The 10,000-nt window shown below is 43.0% G+C and overlaps 1 protein-coding gene across 5 annotated transcripts in view; it reads right to left on the bottom strand.

Annotated features, from left to right (window-relative positions):
- Positions 1-10,000, bottom strand: part of LOC123511854 (protein tincar-like) — a 310,085-nt gene that overhangs the window by 162,030 nt on the left and 138,055 nt on the right. The window lies entirely within an intron of this gene.

The following is a 10,000-nucleotide window of genomic DNA, read 5'->3' as shown; positions in this document are numbered from 1 at the left end:
AAAATAAAAGAAAAAAAAAACTAATATATTATAATCCCACGCGAGACAGCCAGGCCAAAAGCTCCCCTTGAAATTTGAATGTGGAATTTGTGAACTTTTTGCATCATAACTCTCTTGAAGTTTCCCTAAAAAAAAAAAAAAACCCAAAAGGAAAAAAAAATACCCTGACAAGTTTTCCCTTTCTTATTTTTTCACGTAAGGGGGAGTGGCATTTGTTATTCTAATGGGCGGAGTAATTGCGAAGAAGCACCATTACCATTTTTTTTCTTTCGCTGCAAATTGGAGAGAAGGCAAAACGGGTGAAGGAACGAAGGGACAAGGAGAGAATACGAGTGATGGGGTAATGGGAGTAATGGGAGGCGGGCGAGCGAAGGCAGGTGAGAGAGGGAATATAAATAGAAGCAGCGGTCGATGTGAAGATGGTTGAGATGGGGGAAGGTGACGAGAGAGAGAGAGAGAGAGAGAGAGAGAGAGAGAGAGAGAGAGAGAGAGAGAGAGAGAGAGAGAGAGAGAGAGAGAGAGAGAGAGAGAGAGAGAGAGAGAGAGAGAGAGAGAGAGAGAGTTAAGCTATCGCACCTGGTTTTTGAGGGAGGACCCACACCTTTCTCCCTGATCGCTGGCACGGTGCAAAGAAGACACCTGTTTATCAATGAATTCCCTTAACAATCCCATATTTTATCCTTATCTCGACTTATACTGTCCCTAATTTCTCTCTCTCTCTCTCTCTCTCTCTCTCTCTCTCTCTCTCTGCTTGCTATCGAAAGTTCCTGCAATAGTAGCGTGTGGTGAAGTCTCATTGCATCGATCTTGTGCGTGCGTGCGTGTGCGTGTGTGTGTGTGTGTGCGTGTGTATGTGTAGGTATTCAGAGGAAGTGGAGGGAGAAGGGCGGGGCAAGTGTGAAGGAACGAAGTGAGGAAGAATAGGTTAGCAGGAAGGGGGAGAAGTAGAGGGAGAGGAGGAGGGGAATGACTGGCATGGGGAAGTGGGTGCAGGGGAGGGGAGAAGAAGGGGAATAGAAGGAGTATTGGTAGTTGTTGAGGAGGGGAGGAGAGGAGAAGAATAGGTGAAAGAGAGAGGGTAGTGGTAGAAGGAGGGTTTAGAGGAGGTGGAAAGGAATGAAAGGAGTGGATGGGAAAGAAGGCCGTAGGAGAGAGAGTGAGAGGGAAGGAAGAGGGAAGAGAAAGAGAGAGAGGGAGAGGAGAAGAATAGGTGAGAGAGAGAGAGAAGGTGGTAGAATGAGGGTTTAGAGGTGGAAAGGAATGGAGGGAGTGGATGGGAGAGAAGGAAAGAGAGCGAGGGGGAAGGAAGAGGGAAGAGGAAGTGGGGAAATTTCGCGGAAAGCCAGATGTAGAAGTGAGGGGAACGACATAAAAGACGAGCGCTGAAATACACAAGGCAAAAAGCGAACATAAAGTGAACGCATAGTGAACGAAAGGTGGAATGCTGCTTAACGATATTATGAATGCAAAACGCTAAATAAATACACGAAAAAAAAAAACACCCTGCTTTTACTCCCAAACTTGAATAATAATAATCACCTACATAACAGTATACCTTAGAAAATAAAAGTTATATGAACAAGTAAATACATAGAGAAAAAAAAAAATCAAGCACTGAATTTATTTCCATTAAACTTACAATCAAATCAGAAAATAATAATAAAAAAAAAAAAACAAGGGAAAACGTAAATCACGATCTCTAGAAATACAATAAAAGAAAACGGGCACAAACTGAAGCTTAACATGGTGAGTAAACTAACAACAAAACAAGAGAAAAAAAACTTAATTTCTCAAACGAACTTTTAAAAATCTAGAAATCAAAAGTAAAACGAATAATCTCAAACGGTAGAGGAAAGCTTTGAGTAGTAGTAGTAGTAGTAGTAGTAGTAGTAGTAGTAGTAGTAGTGGTAGCAGCAGCAGCAACACTGACAGGAGATGAAAAATAAGTTTGTACTCTAAGCTTGTGTTTCGATTACTTCTTGATATTTTGTTGCCGGGATACGAACAGAGAGAGAGAGAGAGAGAGAGAGAGAGAGAGAGAGAGAGAGAGAGAGAGAGAGAGAGAGAGAGAGAGAGAGAGAGAGAGAGAGAGAGAGAGAGAGAGAGAGAGAGAGAGAGAGAGAGAGAGAGAGAGAGAAGAAAACAAGAACAAACAACAGCAATAACAGCAACTAAGACGATTCCAAAGAAAAAGAACATCAGAAGAAGAAGAAGAAAAGAAAAGAAGAAGAAGAAGAAGAAGAAGAAGAAGAAGAAGAAGAAGAAGAAGAAGAAGAAGAGAGTGAGAGGAAGCAGAGGGCAGAAGAAGTTAATTTAACCACTAACATCGCTGGACAAACACTCGTGGCATGGAGGGGAGGGGGAGAGAGAGAGAGAGAGAGAGAGAGAGAGAGAGAGAGAGAGAGAGAGAGAGAGAGAGAGAGAGAGAGAGAGAGAGAGAGATGAGGAAGACAAGGAGGAAGAGGAGGAGGAAGAAGGGGAGGAGAAAGGTAAGGAAGGCAAAGAGGAATGGTGACAGAAAAGGAAGAAACATCGATATTTCCTCAACATTCCACGAGCTTCCTGAGAGAACGGGAAGTAAAATCTGGAACATACTTGCAGAGAGAGAGAGAGAGAGAGAGAGAGAGAGAGAGAGAGAGAGAGAGAGAGAGAGAGAGAGAGAGAGAGAGAGAGAGAGAGAGAGAGAGAGAGAGAGAGAGAGAGAGAATGCTTGCTTGGGTGGAAGAGGAAGAAAAGAAGGAAGGAAAGAAGGAAGAAAAATGAAAAAAGGGAGGGAGGAAGGAAGGATGGAAGGAAGGAAGGAAGGAGGAGAAAAGAAGAAGATGCATTGCTCTGTAGGAAGAGGAGAAAGAGAGAGAAAAAAAAGACGAGGAGTAGGAAAGGACTTACAAGAGGTCGAGGAGGAGGAGGAGGAGGAGGAGGAGGAGGAGGAGGAGGAGGAGGAAATGAAAGGAGTTCTGAACAATAGAAATAATCAATGGCAACGACCAGAACCATACAACACCTTGGGGAGGGGGAGGGAGAGGAAGAGGGGGAGGGAGAGGAAGAAGAGGGGAGGGAGAGAAAGTAGAGGGAAGGAAAGCGAAGGAACGCACGACTTGGGGGAAGGTTGGCGGGTGAAGGGAGAGTGGAAGGAATTGCAAAAAAGTAAGGAGAAGTGGAGGAAATCAAGAGGAAAAGGAGGAATGGAAGGACAGAAGGAAGAAGAGAAGGAAGAAGAGAAGGAAAGAGAGAAAGAAACAGAGAAGGAAGACAAAGATGAAATGTGAGAGTTAGAAAAAATCTGCAATTGTCTTCTTACACAGGTTTGTCTTCCCTTTCCTCCTCCTCCTCCTCCTCCTCCTCCTTCTGGCAGACACGTGACTTCTAAGGGCAAGGCGGGTGGGCGGGCGGGCAGAAGGGCGTGCGTTCTTACATTCCGTTAGAGAGAGAGAGAAAGAGAAAGAGAGAGGGAGAGAGAGAGAGAAAGAGAAAGAGAAGGGCAGCAGGAGGGAAGGGAGGGGAGAGGAGAGAAGAGGAGGGAAGAGGGAGGGTGGTGGTGGCTCACGGAGGAATCAATAATGAACACCGCAAATGGCGAAGTCCCCCTCCCTCCCCGTAACCTCCCCTCCTTCCCTCCTGCACCCTCCGCGTCGCCGGCAGGAGAGAGAGTGAGAGCGAGAGAGAGAGAGACAGGGAGGAGTTCGATACAATGGCATGAGTGGCAACACTGAGGGAGGTTATAGAGTGTCTCTCCTTAATTACCAGGGGAGGGTGGGGGCGTTAAAGAGGAGGGGGGGAGGTAGAGGGAGTGGAAGGAGGGGAGGAAGGGATGGGAAGGGAAGGAGAGGAAAAGAGGGTTGGCAGATGGGGAAGATTATTAAGAAGGTGTGGAAGGAACCCAGGGAGGGGAGACTAAATGGGGGAGTGAAGCAAGAGAAGGAAGAAAGAAAGGAAGGAAGGAAGGAAGGAAGGAAGGAAGGAAGGAAGGAGGAGGAAGGAGAGAGAGGGAGGGCGGAAGGAAGAAAGGAAGGAAGGAAGCAGGGTGGGAGGGAGGTAGAGAGGGAGGGAGGGAGAGAGGGAAGAAGGAAGTAAGGAATGAAGGAAGGAAGAAAGGAAAGGGAGGAGGGAGGGAGGGAGGAGGGAGGGAGGGAGGGAGGAGGAAGGAAGGAAGGAAGGAAGGAAGGAAGGAAGGAAGGAATGAACGAAGGAAGAAAAGAAGGAAGGAAGGAAGAAGGACGGAAAGATGGGTCAGGAAAGGTGAGAAGAGTATGAAGGAAAGAGTGAAGAAAGAAAAGGAAGGACTTTGAAAGAAAAGGAACAAAGGTCTTATGGAGGGTGTGGCACGTTATAGGAGAGAGAGAGAGAGAGAGAGAGAGAGAGAGAGAGAGAGAGAGAGAGAGAGAGAGAGAGAGAGAGAGAGAGAGAGAGAGAGAGAGAGAGAGAGAGAGAGTTCTTGTTTATTAAAGTGCTAAACTAAAAGAGAGAACAGGAAATGAAATGGAAAACAAAAAAAAGGAAAAACAACGAAACAACAAAAGGCGAGTGAATAAAAAAAATGCAAAAAACAAACTCAGAAAATTATTATTAAATAAAATTATAAATATAAACAAAATTTCTTAGAGTACTGTTATATAATGCAACAAATATTTATGTTCGTATGTATGTATGTATGTATGTATGTATGTATGTATGTATATATGTATGTAAGTATTTCTTGCAAGATAATTCGGAACCATTACTTTCTTTGTGTGAAAATTGTGGTTCTTTGTTCTCTTATTCTTTACTTTCTTTATCGACTTTATTGTGTGTGTGTGTGTGTGTGTGTGTGTGTGTGTGTGTGTGTGTGTGTGTGTGTGTGTGTGTGTGTGTGTGTGTGTGTGTGTGTGTGTGTGTGTGACTGTCCATCTCTCTCTCTCTCTCCCTCTCTTTCTTACAATAATCCCCATGTCTGTTTACTCCCTTCCCTTCCTTCGCTTCCCTTTCTTCCTTCCTCCTCCTTTACCACATTCTCTTTCCTTCCCCTTCCTTATCTCCTTCACGTTTCATTCACCCTTCCTCCTCCATTCCATTGTATCTTCCTTCCTTTCCTTAATTCTCATCTTACATTGCTTTCCTCCTTCACACAGTTTGCAGTTTCCTCTCTCTCTCTCTCTCTCTCTCTCTCTCTCTCTGCCAAGCCCCCCACGCAAGAAATTATGTAGTTAATCATACGCATTAGAAAAGAAGATGTACAGCCTGTCACTATAAATAACAGCCCTCATAAAGGTAAGTGTGAAACCCCCCCCCATCGTAAAATATTAACACATTTCGTCATATATGCATAAAACTCGCCACTTTCTCTCTCTCTCTCTCTCTCTCTCTCTCTCTCTCTCTCTCTCTCTCTCTCTCTCTCTCTCTCTCTGTCAAAGTGAGAAAAAATGGTAAAAATAAGGTAAGGTTAATGTTTGTTTCTCGTTTGTATTTTCTTTAATGATCAGTTCGTCTGTTAATTTGGTTTCTAATTGTTTTTATTACTAGGAATTGTAATTTTTGTTTATCTTCGTATTTATTGATTGGTGCTTCTGTTCCTGTCTATCTCTCTCTAGTCAATGTCACTAAGAATACTGCTGCTACTACTACTACTACTACTACTACTACTACTACTACTACTACTACTACTACTACTACTACTACTACTACTACTACTACTATTACAACTACTACTACTACTACTACTACTACTACTACTACTACTACTACTATTACTACTACTACTACCAGCACCACCACAAGGCTGCTTTTCCGATTACGATAACAATTAAGATAACAATTGTTCTCTCTCTCTCTCTCTCTCTCTCTCTCTCTCTCAAATTAACTAAGAAAACTTTCATTAGGCAAAGGAAAAAAAACACCACACTAATATTTAAGCAACTTTTGGTATATACTTCAAATTATTTTTCATTCCTCACACACACACACACACACACACACACACACACACACACACACACACACACACACACACACACAGTACGTACAGAGAACCCTGCCCTGCATTCTCTGTTGGCAGCAAAATAATGGTACATAATTCAGAGCTAGGAGCGTCCACAACACTGCTGGTAGGAGGAGGAGGAGGAGGAGGAGGAGGAGGAGGAGGAGGAGGAGGAGGGAGAAGATGGGAGAGAGAATGGAGACTAGAAGGGGAATGGGAGAACGAGGGGACAGTGGAATGGGCGCGAATCGAGAATGGAATGGGAAAGCGAAACAGAAGCAGCAGCGTGTTCTTTTTTGGACGAGAGAAAGGAGGCGACTGAATGGGGGAAGAGGGAAGGCAAGGGTGGAAAAATGCGCGTTCTTTTGTATGTTGAAATGGAAGGGAAAGACGACAGCAAGGCGAGGAATGGAAACTCAAGACAATTCGAGGAGGAAGAGCAGGAGGGAGAGCAGAAAGAGGAGAGGAATATGGAAATAGGAGAAGCAAAAGTTAGCTTGAAATCTGGAAAATTAAACGAACAGAAATAAAAATGAGCTAAGAAACTGAAACCTGAGACATTTTGAGGAGAAAGAGAAGACGAAAGAAGAAAAAAAGAAGAGAGCAGATGAAGAAAAGTTAAATCCAAGAGAAAAAAAGAAAAAATCCCCAAAATTACACGAAGAAAAAGAAATGGAAAGCCAAAGACTGACTATTTAGAGAAGGAAGAAAAGGAGGAGGAGGAGGAGGAGGAGGAGGAAAAGGAGGAGGAGGAACAGGACGAGAAGGAGGAAACGAATACGAGAAGCAACACTATTATTTTCATACATAAAAATACAGAAACGAAATATAAAAAGCCAACGAATAGAAAAGAAAACAAAATCGAACAAAAAAGAAAAAAAAATACATTCACTCATTATACAAAAGCAAGGACAAATATTAATCAAGCAAAGAAGAAAACGAGAGAGAAAAAAAAAAGATAATAGAATAAAGAAGAATAAAGAGAAAGACACAACAAAGAAAGGAAGTAGGAAAAAGCAAGCACATACACATATCGAAGGAAGGAAGGAACAACAATGAAGGCAAATAAAGAAAGGGAGAGAATATGTAGATGGCCAAACATTCATGAAATACGAAAGGAAAGTCTTCTCATTTGTATTGCGAGAGAGAGAGAGAGAGAGAGAGAGAGAGAGAGAGAGAGAGAGAGAGAGAGAGAGAGAGAGAGAGAGAGAGAGAGAGAAGATGGGAGGGAGAAAAAAAATACACAGATAAGAATGGAGAGGAATGCAAACAAAAGAGGAAATATTTATACTTGGTGGTGGTGGTGGTGGTGGTGATGGTAGGGGTGCTATTAGCCTATTACTATTACTTCTACTATTCCTTTCACCATCACTAATACTTATCCGAAAACTACTACCACTTTTATTGCCTTCATTATCATTATCACTGTCACCATTCCTTACATTAAATAGACTGTTGCTGCTGCTGCTACTACTACTACTACTACTACTACTACTACTACTACTACTACTGCTGCTGCTACTACTACTACTACTACTACTACTACTACTACTACTGCTGCTGCTGTTACTGCTGCTACTACTACTACTACTACTATTACTACAACTACTTCTATTACTACTACTACTACTACTACTGCTACTATTACTGCTACTACTACTACTAATACAACAACAACAACAACAACTACTACAACTAGAACTACAACAACTACTACCACAACAACCACTTCTTTTGCTACTATTGGGAAACTACTTCTATCACCACCAACGATGTCACTTTCATCACCATTCACACCACCACCACCACCACCACCAACACAAGAACAACAACAACACCAACAAACAACCATCACCCCATGCACCATGAACCATAAAAAAGACCACTACGGGCAATAATAGTAAAACACGAAAGGCAAGGAACACACACACACACACACACACACACACACACACACACACACACACACAAGCAGTGGTTCGAAAGATCACGCGAGAGAAGCAGAGGCTAATTTGGAAGTGAGTGAAGCTTCGAGTGTCTCAAATCAAGGGAACTGCCGTCATGTAAGCATCAATTACAAGATCAAAGGGAAAAGAGCCTCCTCCTCCTCCTCCTCCTTCTCCTCCTCCTCTTCCACCTCCACCTCCTCCTCCTCCTCCTCCTCCGTATCTTCCCAAACCTCTCCTACTCCTAATTCTCCTTACCTGCTTCCATTCCACCTATACCATGTAGCTCATCCCATCCATTCCAGAATCTCCTCCTCCTCCTCCTCCTCCTCCTCCTCCTCCTCCTCCTTCTCCTCTTATCCTTCCTCACCACATGACAGCAAACCCAACACCCGGAATTTCCAGCACTTGAGAGAGAGAGAGAGAGAGAGAGAGAGAGAGAGAGAGAGAGAGAGAGGGGGGACACGTGATAGAGCCGTAAAATCCGTGGGGGTCGAGCCTCGCGTGTCCTTCGCCTTTGTATTAGTGTTGCTTAATTGTTAACGTGTTTATGAGAGAGAGAGAGAGAGAGAGAGAGAGAGAGAGAGAGAGAGAGAGAGAGAGAGAGAGAGAGAGAGATTACTTCTAGAAAAAGACAAAATATAATAAAATATTCTGCAAAATAATAAAGATGATGGAAAAGAAGAAGAAGAAGAAGAAGAAGAAGAAGAAAAGAAAGACTAACTGATAAACTGATGTAAATGCAAATAATAATAATAATAATAATAATAATAATAATAATAATAATAATAATAATAATAATAGTAACAATAATAGGAGGAAAAAGAATAAAGATTGATTGACTGATACATTGATATTAAGGCGAAAAAAAGAAAGAAGGAAAGAGAAAAACACGGGCCTACACACACACACACACACACACACACACACACACACACACACACACACACACACACACACACACACACACACACACACACACACACACACACACACACACACACACACACACACACACACTTAAGCGCAGAGAAATGAACCGAGAAAACACGGCGGGGCTATGAGAGAGAGGCAGCATCAGCAGCGCCGCCTGGCAAATGCAATAACCCAAGTTTCAAAGAAGAGGAATTTGCGAACCCCATTCTACCTACATTCACACTCCATCCTCTTAACTCTCCCTGTCACTCTTACCTGGCCGCCTCTCTCTAGCCTTTCACTCGCTTTTCTCACTCCTTTTTCCACTTCTCCCCTCAACCTCCTCGTGTTTCCTTGTGCCTTATCCTTTACCTATCCATTCGTCTTTTAGCTCCACAGGTCCTATTTCTCTCTTTCTCCTAAGTTTCTGTTTTTCCTCCATGTCACTGCCTCTCTACCTCCTCATATTTCCTCATAGCTACCTATTCTTAATCTTTCCTTTACTCTCTATGTCCTGTTTCTATCTTTCTCCTTCCAACTGCGTTTTTTCCTCTTCACTTTTCATCAGCTCTCTCGTATTTCTTTTTACCTTATTTCTTTACTCTCTCTCTCTCTCTCTCTCTCTCCTGCTTTTCTCTTTCTTCTACCTTCTTCGTCCTATTTTCCGTGTCTTTTACCTGTGATGTCACTTGGATTCTAATATTAGCAAGATCTATTATTGGAGAGAGAGAGAGTGCAAAGTGCGTGTTTATGATTACAGTGCCAGTTTTAAAATAAGAGTCTGCGTCATCAGTGAGAAAAACTTTCATGAGAAGCTGCTTAATAATCGTTATGCACTTTGAAATCTGTCATAATGAGAAAACAGGAAGATTTAAGAATTTGAAGTCAACACACACACACACACACACACACACACACACACACACTCTCTCTCTCTCTCTCTCTCTTTCTCTCAGGTGTCCTTCCCTTCAACCTGTCCTTGGCCACCTGTTCATGCTACCTGCACAAAAACACCTGTCACCACCCTCACCTTCATCCTCCCACACCTTGCCAAGTCCCACTGCCAAATGGTTCCTCTCTAAACCTTGCCTCTCCTCAGTCTTGCAGCGTACTTCAGCAGGTCTTATCAGCCCCTACAATATTGTCCTTGTCCTCTCTGTCTCTTCATTATCTCTCCGGTAATAAT

The sequence above is a fragment of the Portunus trituberculatus genome, chromosome 32, assembly GCF_017591435.1.
Source record: "Portunus trituberculatus isolate SZX2019 chromosome 32, ASM1759143v1, whole genome shotgun sequence".
In the NCBI taxonomy this organism is placed as follows: domain Eukaryota; kingdom Metazoa; phylum Arthropoda; class Malacostraca; order Decapoda; family Portunidae; genus Portunus; species Portunus trituberculatus.
The sequence above is the reverse complement of the archived record's forward strand: the minus strand, read 5'-3'. Positions and strand labels throughout refer to the sequence as shown.